Genomic DNA, 16,089 nt, shown 5'->3' on the forward strand with positions numbered 1-16,089 from the left:
CCTTAATTGTCTTGCAATGTATTTGAAACCTGTTTAAAAGCTTTGTTTAATGGCATTCCTTGATGGCTGCTGCGGATCTGTTTAGGAAGCATAAAACTAGTTTGACATTAATTCCTTATCCAGTGATCTTGGAAAATGAATTGTGGACTGTATTGCATGTTCCTGCCCTCTGCAGTTTGAGATTCCTTATCCTAATGGCCAGAAGAATAAACTGAAGTAAGGAAGTTTATACTCAGTGAATGAAGCCAGAAGAGCTGATGCCATGAAAACCTATTACTCTAGATAATTTACTGTCCTCTACTGTTACCCCAAGGTAACTCTCCAAAAGGCCCCTTTTGTTTTCAGGGTGGAAGAGGAGGGGACTTGCCATTTCTGTTAGATTTTTTTTTCTTTAAAATATAAAAGCCTGTGTATTCATTTTATCTGCCTGTGTACACATTATCTCCCAAACCATTCAACCTACAGCAACTAAAATTTGAGGATAGATAGATCTATATAAAAGATAGAAAGCAAAATTGTGTTTCCCCTTAAAACGTTTGGAACTAGCTCAAAAACTGATTTTTAAATCTAATTTTAAAATATTTTATTACTCCCCCCCCCTAAAAAGATGCCTGAGACAAGGTGCAGTAGTGTAAGAAATAATTATACAATACAGAAAATAAAAACAAAACTACAAATTATATAATATCAAACACATGATTCCCATAAAATCCTCTTAGTCACAATGCCAAGATAACATCCAAAAATCTGAAAATCTAAAATAAAATAAAATAACAAAGAAGCCTCCCACTCCACTCCCTAACCCACCATAGCACTGAACATAGTATTCACTTACTAATCACTGTTCCCTCTTTTCCCATCTTAATCTCCTCCAAGGCAAAACCCCACCAAAAAAAAAAAAAAAAAAAAAGACTCTAAATGCATCTCCCAATACTGATCAGAACAAACCTAGTCTAACAAATGACTAGAGGCCTGCATAAACAGCCAGGGTTTTAGTAGCTTTTGAAAGGGCAAAAGCGCCTTTGCGAGCCTGATCTCCCTGAGGAGTTTATTCCAGAGGGTGGGTGCAAAGCAGCAAAACGAAGCTGCAGATACAAGCATTTGACAGGAGGGAACAATTTATCATCCTGTAATCTCAGGGACTGAGTATACCAGCAAAGCTTGTCCCTGAGATATGCAGAGCACAACCCATGAAAGGTCTTGAAAGCTAAACATAAGGCTTTAAAATTTGCATTGCTTAGTACAATTGGCAGCCAATGTAATTGCTCAAGGTGGGAGAAATTTGATCCCTTAAGCTACATCCCACAAGCATATGTGCTGGTGCATTGTGGACCGTGTGTGTGTGTGTGTGTGTGTGTGTGGTGGTGGTGGTGGTGGTGGTGGTGGTGGGGGGGGGGGGTGCGAGGGGAGGCGTTCCTGGGGTAGGCAGCAAGTATTCTGGGGAGGAGCTGAGTTAGCCAGTTAGGTTCACCGGCTAACTGGCTACTCTGGCCACGCTACAGGCAGGACTAAAGTTAGCCAGATATAATAACTATCTGGCTAACTTTTAAGATAGCTGGGTATATTCAGCGGCACTGCCGTGTCGCTGAATATCCCAGTTAAGTTAGCCAGATAGGTGTATCCGGCTAACTTATCTAGCTGCTCAGTGGCTGAATATGGACCCCTGTATATCTATTTAAAAGCTAGAAACCAAGCAAAGCAGGAATATGCTGTGGGCAAAACCAGGACCAACCCAGACTGACTAAAGATTTGAAGTTATATACCCAGGATTCCCAATGCTATTCCAACGGTAAATTTGATCACCTCTTTAAGTTATGTCCATTGCAATTTGCTTGATTTAAATTGATTGTAAGCCACCTTGGGCCATTCTTGATAAAAGGCAGAATATCAAATGTTTATAAATAAAATAATGTTTTCCCATTAAACTTGTGGATGTAGCACAAATTTTAAATTTTTTAAATAAAATAAGAAAACAAAATTAAACAGAGTCATCACCTTTTGCATCCAACAATGTTTTTCTACCCAGCTAATATCAGTGGGCTTCTTCCTCAAAAATTAGTTTGTAAAATTGGATTTCCTGTATGTTTAGACCAAGAGCATCTTATTATGAGTGCCTTATGTAATCTATGTCACTTTAGTTCTGGACCTGCACTTTGTTGTGGGAGCAGGGCTGAGCATGTGGGTGTGTGGTGTGGTGCCCGGGGGAATTCAGCTCCAATAGGAGCCCCCCAAGTTATTGAAGGGTGGGGAGTCCTGAGATTAGAGTGGGGACAGAGGAGGGACACTGTACCTTCTGTCCTGGTACAGATGTTTCTGTGCATGGGCTGCTGCAGCTGCTGCTCCATAGTGTGGCTCCTGGAAAATGAGAAATTAATTTAGATGTTGGAGAGGGGGCAAGACTACTGTAGCAGTGTGAGGCCTCCACCTCTGATTGCCTCCCCTTCCTATATGGCCCTGCCCAGGTGTGGTAGTGAGATTAAACTTAAACCAATTTTTAATATGCTTTACAATCAATGGGTGTTTTTATTGTTTATTAAAAAGTGCCTGTATGAATTGCTTTGCAATTCCTTTCTTTTCTTTATTTTACCACGATATGCAGTTATCCTGGGTTTTGGTTGTATTTATGCGCAACATCAAGTTCTGAACATTTTCAGTGGGGTCTGATGTAATTGGTGGAAAGGTATGTTAGTTGTTAATTAGGTCAGATAAAAGGACATCTCTGGAACTTGCCTTTGGCACTCTTGTCTGCTAAAATGTTGAGCTTGATTAGCTTTTTTTTTTTATTGATAATTCAGTCTTCCAGATGGGTACTAGAATTTGCTAAACAGAAGAGACCCAAGTTTGATTGTTAAATCAGGCTCTCTCTGGAGACAGATCTGAGACTCATGTTGGTTTTAGAGATCCAGTGAGTGCCCCAGCAGCAACATTTGAATTATCATTGTTGCAATATGAACTTTATTCTTAGCCACAGGAGGCCTCTGTAATAAATTTGTACTATAGGAAATAAGGAATAAGAGGGAAAACAGGGACAAATGATAAAGACAATCCAGCATTTCAAAAAGTAGCCATCTTGCACTGAGTTTGAAGCTTAAATATCGATTTGAAGTTAGCTTTTCTGCTGTATGTATTCCAAAAAGTTCACAAAAATAGTGGTCTCTTGATATCTGATTATTATTTGATTTAGCTTTGCTTCTGCATATTCTTAGGTTGAAAAATAGGCAACTGAACTTGACACGTGTGAGAGGCATATAATATAACCCCAGGCTTCAACAAGCTGCAGAATTTACCATGGCATAAATGTGTAACAAAGTTAGAGAATTGGCAGACCAACAGTGATTAAAATGGGTACATGAATGGGTAAGAGAGACTTCAGAGCTGGCTCAGAAAAAAATATGCTTGCATGAAAAATTAGACATAAAAAGGTTTCTGCTGAAGTGGGTTCCCCAAAGGTTTAAAAAATATATTCTGGATACCAGAGTTAAAATTCAGTGGTAGAATTTTGCTTACGATGCAGATGCAGAAAGTTTATCAAGTAAGTTCCTGCGACTGAAAGAAGGATTTCAGTCTCCAGTCTCAGGGAGCAGGTCACAACAAGGGCGGTAAATGGCCCATATAGAAGAATGCAGGGAGGGTGGGAGGAAGGTAGGCAGGCAGGCCAGCCATCTGATCAGGTTTCAGGGGTGGGCAAAAGGGGGGGTTGGTGGGCAAGGGATTGTCCAGCATGGCAAGCTGGCCTAGCCAAGCCCCTTTTGCTCGGTGTGCACGGCTGTGCTTTGGAGCTTCCCAGCCACCTTACAAATAGTGTAGGGGTTACTTAGGAAGCATCATGGCATAGGGGAACATGGTGGCCAGTATTTTAGTGGGGCCCCTTCCCCAGTCAGTATGGTCGTTAGGCCAAGGGCAGCAGCCCAGGGGTAGGGGGTGGGGCGAGATAACTAAGGTCAAGCGGCCCACACGGCAGAGAGGTAATAACCCTGGCACTTCAAAGGCGTTCCAGGAAGAAGAAAATGGGGGCCCTAGCAGCACTTACCTGGAGTCCAGTGACTTCTACGGTCCAGATCCCAGCCTGGCAGCAACCCCTGTAATGTTATGGCTTCTACAGCTGGGTACAAGTTTTGTCAACAGTGTATTGACTAAATGCATTGTGGCTGGTCCCCTAGGGGTTATTGCAATATCATTGTTTCAGTTTAGGATGATAATTGTATTAGCATAGATATAGTTGATTTCCTTCACTGTTGATGTTTTCTGTGCTGCGTCCATATATATATCCATAAACAAGCATGTGATTTCACACAATGGTCCGTGTGGTTTCTTTCCTGGGTTGGGAGGGAGGGGGAGGCCTAGGAGAGGAAGAGAATGGAGGGCGGGGAATGGGACTGCAAGAGGAAGAGCCCTAACCCTGCTCTTGTTGTGGCATGATGGGGAATGAAATATAATTTTATCACTGAGATCATTTAATCAAAATTAAGAGAATAAAATGAAAACAACCACATTCTCTCAAATTCTGATTTCAACTATAAACTAATTAAAAAAAATGTGTGTGAAAAAAACTTTTTTTTTTTTTTACTCTTGATTGGAAATGGTTATGATCATACATTTAGAGGTTGTGTCAAGTGTTTTGTATTTAATCATAGCTTTAATTACTGGAAAAGTTTGAATTGGCTATTCTGATGTGCAGGTATGAGCTTTTATGATGCACCTCCCCTCACCCTGAAAACTGCTGTCGAGTGTATGCATGGCTCTAGGATGTTTTAGTTGACACTTTAGTAGGTATGGGTCCTCCACTTTGTACTTCCCAGTAATGAAAAAAGTGTTCATATACCATTTAGAAATTGTGTGCTGCCAATTATGTCTTGAAAATGTATGAAAGAGGTTCTTTCATGGATCCTGACCAGTTCCATCAGTGCAGTAGAAAATGGTTAAAGTGACAGTATGAGGAGACCTATGGTCTAGAAAAAAAAAAGTATTGACATTCTGCTTGCAACTGCAATATATATGTTGCTGTTGGTGGTTGCTGTAACACTGATTGATATTTGACAGTATTTCCCAAACCTATTGACTCTACAATATGTCAGGATTTCAAGATATCCACAAAAAAATATTAATAAAAGAAATTTGTATGAACTGAGTCCTCACAGTGATGGATTCTGGTTAACGTCTCACCAGTTCCATGGTTATCCTCCATCCCCCATGCACTTCCAAATACTTCCATCATGCTACTACAGCCTAGGGATGTGAATCGTTTTAGGACGATTAAAATTATCGTCCGATAATTTTAATATCGTCTTAAACCGTTATGGAACACAATACAATAGAGATTCTAACGATTTATCGTTATAAATCGTTAGAATCGTGAGCCGGCACACTAAAACCCCCTAAAACCCACCCCCGACCCTTTAAATTAAATCCCCCACCCTCCCGAACCCCCCCCAAATGAGTTAAATAACCTGCGGGTCCAGCGGCGGTCCGGAACGGCAGCGGTCCGGAACGGGCTCCTGCTCCTGAATCTTGTTGTCTTCAGCCGGCGCCATTTTCCAAAATGGCGCCGAAAAATGGCGGCGGCCATAGACGAACACGATTGGACGGCAGGAGGTCCTTCCGGACCCCTGCTGGACTTTTGGCAAGTCTCGTGGGGGTCAGGAGGCCCCCCACAAGCTGGCCAAAAGTTCCTGGAGGTCCAGCGGGGGTCAGGGAGCGATTTCCCGCCGCGAATCGTTTTCGTACGGAAAATGGCGCCGGCAGGAGATCGACTGCAGGAGGTCGTTCAGCGAGGCGCCGGAACCCTCGCTGAACGACCTCCTGCAGTCGATCTCCTGCCGGCGCCATTTTCCGTACGAAAACGATTCGCGGCGGGAAATCGCTCCCTGACCCCCGCTGGACCTCCAGGAACTTTTGGCCAGCTTGTGGGGGGCCTCCTGACCCCCACGAGACTTGCCAAAAGTCCAGCGGGGGTCCGGAAGGACCTCCTGCCGTCCAATCGTGTTCGTCTATGGCCGCCGCCATTTTTCGGCGCCATTTTGGAAAATGGCGCCGGCTGAAGACAACAAGATTCAGGAGCAGGAGCCCGTTCCGGACCGCTGCCGTTCCGGACCGCCGCTGGACCCGCAGGTTATTTAACTCATTTGGGGGGGGTTCGGGAGGGTGGGGGATTTAATTTAAAGGGTCGGGGTGGGTTTTAGGGGGTTTTAATGTGCCGGTTTTGCGATTTTTAGATTTTTAGATTTTTCACGATTTTTCACGATTTTTCACGATATTTTACCCCCCCAAACGGCAACAATACGATTCCCTCCCCCTCCCAGCCGAAATCGATCGTTAAGACGATCGAGGACACGATTCACATCCCTACTACAGCCCTCTCCCGGATCTCAGGGGTGGTGTTACATTCAGAGGTATCCATTGTAAAATTAAATTATTTAATTATGTCAATTTTACAATGGATACCTCTGAATGTGTCCGTAACCCCCCCCCCCCCCCAACTCCCAACTCACCTCTCGAAAACTCACACTGAATCAAAGTGCCCCCTTACAATGGTCCATATAGAGAGTATCAGAATGAGCCTTATAAAGAGTCTCTGTCTCTCTCTTTTTCTCTCCACCCCCACTGGGTGTTAGATATGTGTGCAGACATATGTGTGTTAAGAGCATTTTATAACCTATGCATATAGTTTATAAAATAGTGCATATCTTTGGGCACATGCGTGGCCCTTTTAAAATCTCCCTGAAAGACTCAACTTGTTTCCTGCAGGATTTCTATCTTGCTTGCATCTATGCCAGCTTAACATATAGTATCAATTCATAGGGATGTACAGAAGGACGCCATACATTGCATTCAGGATTTGGATTCGTCGGGGGGCGGATAAGTTGCATTCAGCCGTATGGTGCTCCGATACATTAATGCGTCCATTTCGATTTGTTCCCCCGCTAAAATTAAATTAACTACAACCCTCCACCCTCCTGACCCCCCAAAGACTTACCAAAACTCCCTGGTGGTCCAGCGGGGGGTCCGGGAGCCATCCCCTGCACTCACACCCTCGGTACCGGTTTCAAAATGGCGCCGATAGTCTTTGACATACTATATCACAGGGGCTACTGGTGCCATTGGTCAGCCCCTGTCACATGGCCATCGGCGCCATCTTGTGCTCCTACCATGTGACAGGGGCTGACCAATGGCACCGGTAGCCCCTGTGACATAGTATGGGCAAAGGCTATCGGTGCCATTTTGATTACTGGCAGCCGATGGTCCGAGTGCAGGAGGTTGCTTCTGGACCCCCGCTGGACCACCAGGGACTTTTGGCAAGTCTTGGGGGACCCTCCTGACCCCCACAGCAGTTGCCAAAAGTCCAGCAGGGGTCCCGGAGCGACCTCCTGCACGCCGGCCGTCGGATGCCAGTATTGAAAATGGTGCTGATAGCCTTTGCCCATACTATGTCACAGGGGCTACCGGTGCCAGTATAATTTATATCCTGGTATCCCACTGATAATCTCCTTCTACCACATCTCTGAAATGCCTATTATATCTATATTGTCATAAAATACCATATATTTTTACTCTCCACTCTTACTTCTGGCATTCATATACAGTATGTTTTTATTTGCATTTTTAGTTCTAATTGTATTCACAACCTCCTTATTAGCAATAGATATAAGCAGTGTAGAGTCTTTCTTATCAGTATATTCTTTGTCCACATCCATCTGGGCTACATCAGACTTAACCACAACCTCTCTACTGGAATATTTTAATGTCCCTGTTTGCAAGTACCTTGGAAGATATCTCCCTCCAAGCCATGTACTTGTGAAGGACTAGTGCTTTCCCCCTATGGCCTAGTTTAAAAGCTGCTCGTTCTGCTTTTCAAATGTTAGTGTTAGCAGCCAGGTTTCATCCTGGTTAAGGTGGCACCCATCCAGTTGAATAGGCTGTCCTTTCCCCAGAATCTTCCCCAGTTCCTAATAAATCTAAAGCCCTCATCCCTGCAACATTGTCTCAGCCATGCATCAAAACTCTGGAGCTCTGCCTGCCTCTGTTCTTGGAACAGGAAGAATGCAACCTTGGAATTTCTGGATTTTAATTTTTTACCTAAAAGCCTACATTTAGCTTACAGAACCTCCTGCTTTGCACCTTCCTATGTTACTGGTACCCATATGTACCAGGACAGCTGTCTCTTTCCCAGCACACTCTAAAATGTTATTCTAGGTAACGCGTGATATCTGCCACTTTCACCCAGGTAGGAAAGTTACCAAGAGATCCACATGCCCGCTATCCATCCAGCTAAATACATTCTTAATGATTGGAAGCGAGTGGCACCTTATAGACTAGCCAATTTATCAAAGCATGAACTTTGTCAGATGCATGAAGTGATATACAAGAGATGGGTAATATATATACAGAACAGAAAGAAGGCATTAGATTAGGCAGGACATAGTGTGGAAAGAGTTTTAATAGCATTATAGTATAACTGCTGAATGAAAAAACTTAACACTATGGCTTCATGACTCACTACAACTGTCTAAGAACTTATCTGTTATCAGATCATGCTTTAATAAATTAATTAGTCCCACGATTTCTGTCATTGTTGCTACACCAGACTAACATGGCTGTCCTTCTGAAGATTCCTAATAGCAGTCTTATCCCTTCCCTCCTGGGCCCATGACTTTGGAGACACATCCTCAGTGTGCAAGGACAAAGCACAACCTGGATAGCAAGTCCCAGCTTTGGTGTCACTTCCTGTCTCCTTTCCGTTGACCTTGTTCATCCAAAACAGTACAAGGATGCCTAGGTGGCATTAGAACTCCTCTGATGTGTCCCTCAAGGTCTCTAGTATATTCCTCTTTGTCTGCTTCAGCTCATCCTGGTCTGCCAGTCTTACCTTCAAAGATCAGATTCTTTCTCTGTGAATTAGAAGCTCTTTGCACCAAGTGCACACATACAACCTCTCACCAGTGGGTTAGATAAACATACATGTAATACTTGGTGCAAAAACTGGATAGTTCCCATGTCCTTGCCAGACTTCTGTCTGCATCTTAATTTGTTGGGATTTTACAGTAGTTTAAGGAGTGGGCATGATTTTAAATCTGAGTAAATTTTCAAAGGGGCTGCACATGGAAAAATAGCATATATGCACATAAGTATCATGTATTCACGGATACATGGGATGGGGTCAAGAAATATGCACAGTAGTCACTATTTTATAAGACATTTACATGTAAACATGTATTTATTTATTTATTTATTTATAACTTTTCTATACCGAAGTTCAAATAACAGAGTTAATTATCACTCCGGTTTACATTGCAACGATAAAACAGTGACAAAGTTGTCTTACATAGAACAAGGGGAGAGAAAAACTTGGATACAGCTTAAGTATGGGGAGTAACGTGTCAAAACTGGTAAGAACTGATAAGATTTGGCTTTTTGGGGTAACAAGGTATTCCGAGGGAGGGGGTAGGAATGAGAGATTGGAAGGGGGTTGGAAGGGGGGTTGGAAGGGGGTTGGAAGGGGGGTTGGAAGGTGGGGGGGGGGGAGGGTAGCGGAGGGTTACCATAGATTTAATGAAACTAATATACATATATTAAATAGCTTAGTCAGCAGAAGAAAAAGTGCTTAGGCATCTGAGCTTAGGAAGAGAAGGTCCGTGGAGGATGAGGCAAGGACGAGTGTTATGGGAAGGCTTGTCTGAATAGTAGCGTCTTAAGTCTCTTCTTGAATGTAATTGGGCATTGTTCCAGCCTAAGGTCCGGTGGGAGCAGGTTCCACTGTTTGGGGCCTGCGGTGGAAAAGGCTCTTTTACTAAAGGAGGCTTTGAATGTAGGTGTTCTAAGAGTCCCTCTTTGCGCTAATCTCAGAGGACGGGTTGAAGTATGAAGTTGCAGGGGGGGTCGATAGGTCCAGCGGAGAGATGTTAAGAATGGCTTTGTGGGTGATTACTAAAAGCTTGTAGAGGATTCTGAATTTGACTGGGAGCCAATGGAGCTTCTTAAGGATCGGTGTTATGTGGTCCCTTTTGTTAGACTTTGTGAGTATCCTTGCAGTTGCATTCTGAAGCAACTGGAGAGGTTTAATGGAGTTGTCTGGAAGGCCTTGAAGAAGAGCATTGCAGTAATCGATTTTTGAAAAAATGATCGCTTGTAAGACAGACCTGAAATCTTGAAAATGAAGGAGGGGTCTTTTAATACTTGCTTATTGACTAGTGCAATACTTTTAATACAATTTTAATTGTATTAAATTGTATTTAATACTTTTAATACAATTTAATACTTGCTTATTGACTAGTGCCAGTGAAATCAGAATTGTCTGTTGTGTTCAGTTTTGGGGTGGGAAGTCTGGGTGAACTGGGGAAGTTCAGGATGAATTGCTAGAGGGTTTAGGTGAACTGGAGATGGACTTGGTGAAATGGCAGAGATATCAGCAAATTGGTGATTCCAAGTATATGCACAAATATTTTCAAAATGATATATGTGCTTATTTTATAAAATATCTGCCATTGCATTTAAATTGTTTTTTTTTATATCTTATTTTTTTGCATGTAAAATATGCTTGCATATGTTTATAAAACAGGTAGAGAAAATAAGTGCTTTTTTGCATTGGAATTATTCATGCATACTGAAACATGTGTGTACTTTCAGAGCAGAACTACACTATATTTTATAAATGTTCAGCTACCCACCACACAGTTTATAAAATACTAGGATAAATATCTGCACATCCATTTATATATACAAGTGCAATACCATGAATAGGTTTGAAAGTTAGGCTGCAGTAGGTAAATTTTAAAAGCCTGGTGTGTGCCAAAATTGGGAGATATGTGTACAAGTAGGACCAGCGCGCACCAAACGGATTTTAAAATACGCGTATCTCCCACTATGCACACACAGTTATTTTTTCAAAAAAAGGGGCAGGGTATAGGCATGGGCTGGATGGGGTGTGGGCATTCCTGGATTTCTCAATGAAACCAGCACATAAATATGTATGCGCACAGGCGTGCGCCGGAGTTCCCCTTTCGTGCAAATTTACTTCTATTATGGATAGTGTGTAAGCCATAAAATAAAACAATCTAGTCATGTCAGCAGGATTTTAAGGGTTGGGGCTAATGGGAGGAAGAGAGGCTATTAAATCTGGGGGGGTTGGAAATCTTTACCCTTGCCTGGGAAACTGGGAACGAACTGGGAAAAATGGTAATTGCGTCGGAGTAATTGCGGTAGAAGTGGTATTTGCATGCATATGCAAGCACTCAATTAAAATTGTGTGCCCATGTGCACACGTTCAGCCTATTTTATACTATGCACGCATATACGCATGTATGTTGTAAAATGTCTGCGTCTCTGGACACAAGCCGGCAAACGCATGTACATGTGTACCTGTGCGGCTGTTTCAAAGTTACTATCCCTAGGTTTTTAAATTTGATTATTAAGTGTCTTATGCTAGTTTTTCAATGACCAGCAATAGGACTAAATTATTTACTAAAGAGGGTTATTTGCACGATCTTCTTAATCACTAATTGATTCTTATTTTGAAGACTTTTCTCTTAATGGGATAATCTATATAACAAAAGTGTGACAGAGGTGGGCGGGAGATAGGGAGGGAATCTAACATTAGTGACTACTTGCCTAGGAACCTGTTCTCTCACCTTTTTAAATCAAGTAAGTGATATTTGCACAATTACAATTGTAAACTTTGATCTAAATGCTTACCTTAAAACTAGCACACAGAAATAACTCAAGCTCTGTCTGATTTCCCCCCTAATGCAATAATGCACTTTGAACTAAAAGCTTATCTTAAAAGCTACCTTATGAGGGGACTGGGATGGTTCTCCAGTGTGCATATTTGAAAATTCCTTCCATCAAGGAGCAAAGACTGATGAGGTCAAGAAATGGGTCTTTTTTTAGGGAGGAGGATCCCTCAGTTGTGGAACCAGATGCCTCTGGAACTGAGACCTGAGCTCCTGAACTTAGCTTATGTTTTAATCAGCAATAGTTGGGCTTGAGATTGAAGCAGCTGCATAGGGCTGCTCTCAGCTTTTACTACCTATTACATTATTGACATTTTATTGTACAATTAGATACTTGTAGAATGACCTACTGGCAAACATCTTACGTTGAGAAGTTTTTAACATAGGCCAGATTATAGCAATATGTCAGGGGTATGAAATGTTATTAGATATAGTTTGTTTCTTATGCATATGACATATTGTTTAAGGGAGAGAGGATGGGTACGATGTTGCAGATATTTTATTGAGGTTCTTGCCTCAGGTAATTGGAGGGAGGATGGGGAAATAATTTTACTGAGGGCATTCTTTAAGCCACATTGATCAGGTCTTAGCTAGTAGTTTGCCCAATATAAAACCTAAATTAGATTAGATTAAATTAAATTAAATAGGAAAAGCTGGGGAACCAATGATTTAGGATGACTTTTGTGATAACCTTTATTATTTTTGGCTTGTTAGTGTTTAAATTTTAAACACTAAGCAGATGGATGATTTAAGTTAGATGGTGAAACATTCCTGCCATTCAGAAATGTGCTTCCGTGCTTTGATGTGTAAAATCTGATTTTTGCTGTGCAGCCAGTAAAGCATCATTTTACATGCTGTTTCATTGAAATATAAGTTTTTATTCTAAAATGCATCAAACTAAGCCTTCTCATGCCACTGTAGGTCAGGTCTGTAGCTGTCACATGTTTAAAATACAGTGACAAACTGTCAAGCGCTTAATCTGTACAAGTACAGCTTTGTAGCTACTACAAGCTTCCTACTCAATTTCATTGAAGTCCTACCTCCACTGTCTTATCAATGTATTATGGTCCTTGAGAACACGTCTATTTAGACATTTTGTTTCTCATTTGTGAGGTTTTAAGATCTAATCTATATGTCATGAATAGATTTGTGGTATTACATCGCCAGTCTTCATGAGCACTGGAAATGTATGTTAATTTGATTTCAGAATAGGCTCTTTTCATATCCTGGGAAGGGCAGCCACCTCTGCGATTCATTTATTCATTGTAGAGCATAATAATGAATAAGCAAAGTAAACACTGAGAAGACTGTAGATATTGCTGAGGTAAGAGTTTTTTAATACCTTAATAATTAATTAATGTCAAATTAAAAAGAAAATCCTTTCCCTGACATGTAAACAGGCAAATACTGAGCAAAGCTCTTAAGATCCTTAGTTTCTTTCTTCTTTATTCACTAGTGTGGTGAAAATCTACTGTGTGTAAGGAATATTAAGATGATTTGGGCCTTATTCAATTTAGAATTTTTCCCTAGGTACAGAATGGGAAAAAGTCCTTTTTGAATAAGGTTCTTACACTGCTGCAGTTTAGATGGCTAGTTTAAAACAGTATTTCAAGATTAAAATACATTTTAGTAACCATTTTTGAATATAAATAAATGTTATTTGGTACCATGGTGACCTTGCAAAGCCCAGATTCTGACCTTGCAAAATAATGCAGTATAGACATTCAGTGCTAGTGTATTTACAAAGCTATCCAGTATGTCGCTGCTGTCTCCGATTTTTAAGGATGCAAGGTATGCTCTTTCTTCCCTTAGTGCAGAATCAACCATGCTAGTGTATTCTTTTGGTTCTAGACAGCTATCATTTCTCTTGATTTAATATTTAATTATCACATTTGAAAAGAATTGGAGGAAAACAAGAGGTTTCAGCATGTTTGTACTTTCATCCATAATGCTCTAGAATTTTAAGTGTTTAAAGCTCAGGTTACTTAAAATGTCACCAGGTTTAACAGTGTTTTCAGTGTCAAAATAAGATTTCCATTTACATAAACATTTATGTACAACTATTTCTCTAATAAATTACAATTTCAGAAAATTCCGAGATGCAAATGCTGCTCTAACATTTCAGTTAATTGTGAAGTAATGATTTAGGAGCAGGAACCAGCAAGGATTTTTGGCCAAATGCCATAAAGAAGAGGGACCACTCTACCTCCTCAGAAGGGTGAGGACCTGCAAAAATTCTGCCACTTTGAGAGCTTTCTCCATTTGCCCACCCAATTCTGGCCAGCACAATACTGGCACCTTGAACGTCTTCAAAACTTTGCAGGCTAGTTGTGCTGATCTTGTGCATCGTGAGATCAGCTCAGCCTGCCCACAAATTTTGAAAATATCTGCAGTGCCTTTCACTGTTTGGGTGGGAGGATTGCTCAGGAAAGCATTCGCATGCAGTGTTTGCTGACCTCTGATACAGAGAGTCCTTCATGTCTTTTTTTCTAATTTGTATGTTCTTGATATTTTTGCAGACAAAACATTGTTTTGGGACTGTAGATAGGGGGATTTGTCGTGTCATCCATCATAAGCATTGCCTAAAAGCAGCAATTGTATGAGACTGACTGGGGAACTGCACTCGAGATTTGTGCAGAGATTGCAGCCAAATCTCATTTTAAAGAACCCTGACCCTTCTACCTGCAGCAGAGGGATAATCCTGAGGTTGGAAGGGTTATATAAAGTGTCAGAAAGGCAGCATGGAAATGCTGGGTGGTTTGGAGCTGTGAAACCATAAAATGGGCTAGCTTTCAAACTGATAAAAGATACTTGAGTCGGTACAGCCTGTCAAAACACACTTGCTAGGTTTTTTTTTTTTTCCCCAAAACCAGCACAGTACTTAAAGGGATGAGTATTACAAGAAATAGAACCAAGTTAGAAATGTCCTTTTAAAATGATTTAAATATTTTATTCAAAGGAAATGCTCACTTAATATATTTAGTATGAAATACAATTCCACTAGAAACAGCATGAATCATAAAGGGAAACTCAGAAAAGTATCCTAAGAAGAAGCTTTCCTATAAACAGTGCACACACATTTTTTCGCTATCCTACTAGACACTACCGGTACTTAGACCTTCATTGTCTTATGTTTGTTTAATCATCTGGCAGAATTTAATACTTTTTTTGAAATAGTTTTTTTGATTGCCTTTAAAAACTTAGCTTGAAGAATACACATTCCATTCCGACACGGTCCATGTTTCGAAACAAATGTTTCTGCAGCAGGGTGGTAGTTTCATAAATATGAGCTATATCGTTCAATTATTCAATCGGGCCGATACACTAAAGTCCGCGGGAGAGCGGACAAACGCCCACTCTCCCGGCGCGCGCACCGGCCCCTAGCCGGTGCACGCGATTCACTATGCAAATTAGGCGGCGTGGTAGAAATGGGGAAAAGGAGCGGCGGCTGTCAGTGGGTTTGACAGCCGACGCTCAATTTTGCCGGCGTCAGTTCTCGAGCCCGCTGACAGCTACGGGCTCGGAAACCTGACGCCGGCAAAATTGAGCGTCCGGTTTTCGGCCCGACAGCCGCGGGCCGAATTCAAAATTTTTTTTTTTTACTTTTTTTACTCTTCGGGACCTCCGACTTAATATCGCCATGATATTAAGTTGGAGGGTGCACAGAAAAGCAGTTTTTACTGCTTTTCTGTGCACTTTCCCGGTGCCAGAAAAAATTAGCGCCTACCCAAAGGTCGGCGCTAATTTCTGAAAGTAAAATGTGCGACTTGGCTGCACATTTTACTTTCTGTATCCCACGCGTATACCTAATAGGGCCATCAACATGCATTTGCATGTTGATGACGCTATTAGGTGCCGCGAGTTGGACACGCGTTTTCCTCCCCTTACTGAATAAGGGGTAAGGGAAAACGCGCGTCCAATAGCAGGCTAACAGTGCGCTCTGTCGGAGCACACTGTACTGTATCGGCCTGAGTGTTAGCTGAAAATGGCACCAATTAGTTAGCCGGATAACTTGTCCTGGATATTTAGAAGGTTAAATGTCCCACTGAATATTGGCGTTAGCTGTATAAATTATTCAGCTAACTCGACCCTTCCCCAGAACACCCCCAACACACTCCTTGTTTATTTGGCTAAATCTTAGCCAGCTAATGACTTATATGGATATCTTTTATCCATCTAAATGAATTTTAATATTGCCCTCTAAATGGTATTAGATGCCAAAATGAAGATGAGTACAAAATCTAAGTGTAATAATCTGGAAACCTTTGTGATAAACATCTACACATTGTTTAAAAGTAAAGGTTAAATTTGAGATTACATTTAAAGCCAGTATTGCTAAGATTTTATTAGTTTTGGCATGAAATTA

The 16,089-nt window shown here is 41.4% G+C and overlaps 1 protein-coding gene across 3 annotated transcripts in view; it reads left to right on the forward strand.

The window, feature by feature from the left end:
• The window catches only part of TENM3 (teneurin transmembrane protein 3), a 1,731,308-nt gene that overhangs the window by 242,725 nt on the left and 1,472,494 nt on the right, over positions 1 to 16,089 (forward strand). The gene's annotated exons all lie outside the window — the stretch shown is intronic.

This window comes from Rhinatrema bivittatum, chromosome 1, assembly GCF_901001135.1.
Source record: "Rhinatrema bivittatum chromosome 1, aRhiBiv1.1, whole genome shotgun sequence".
Taxonomy (NCBI): Eukaryota; Metazoa; Chordata; class Amphibia; order Gymnophiona; family Rhinatrematidae; genus Rhinatrema; species Rhinatrema bivittatum.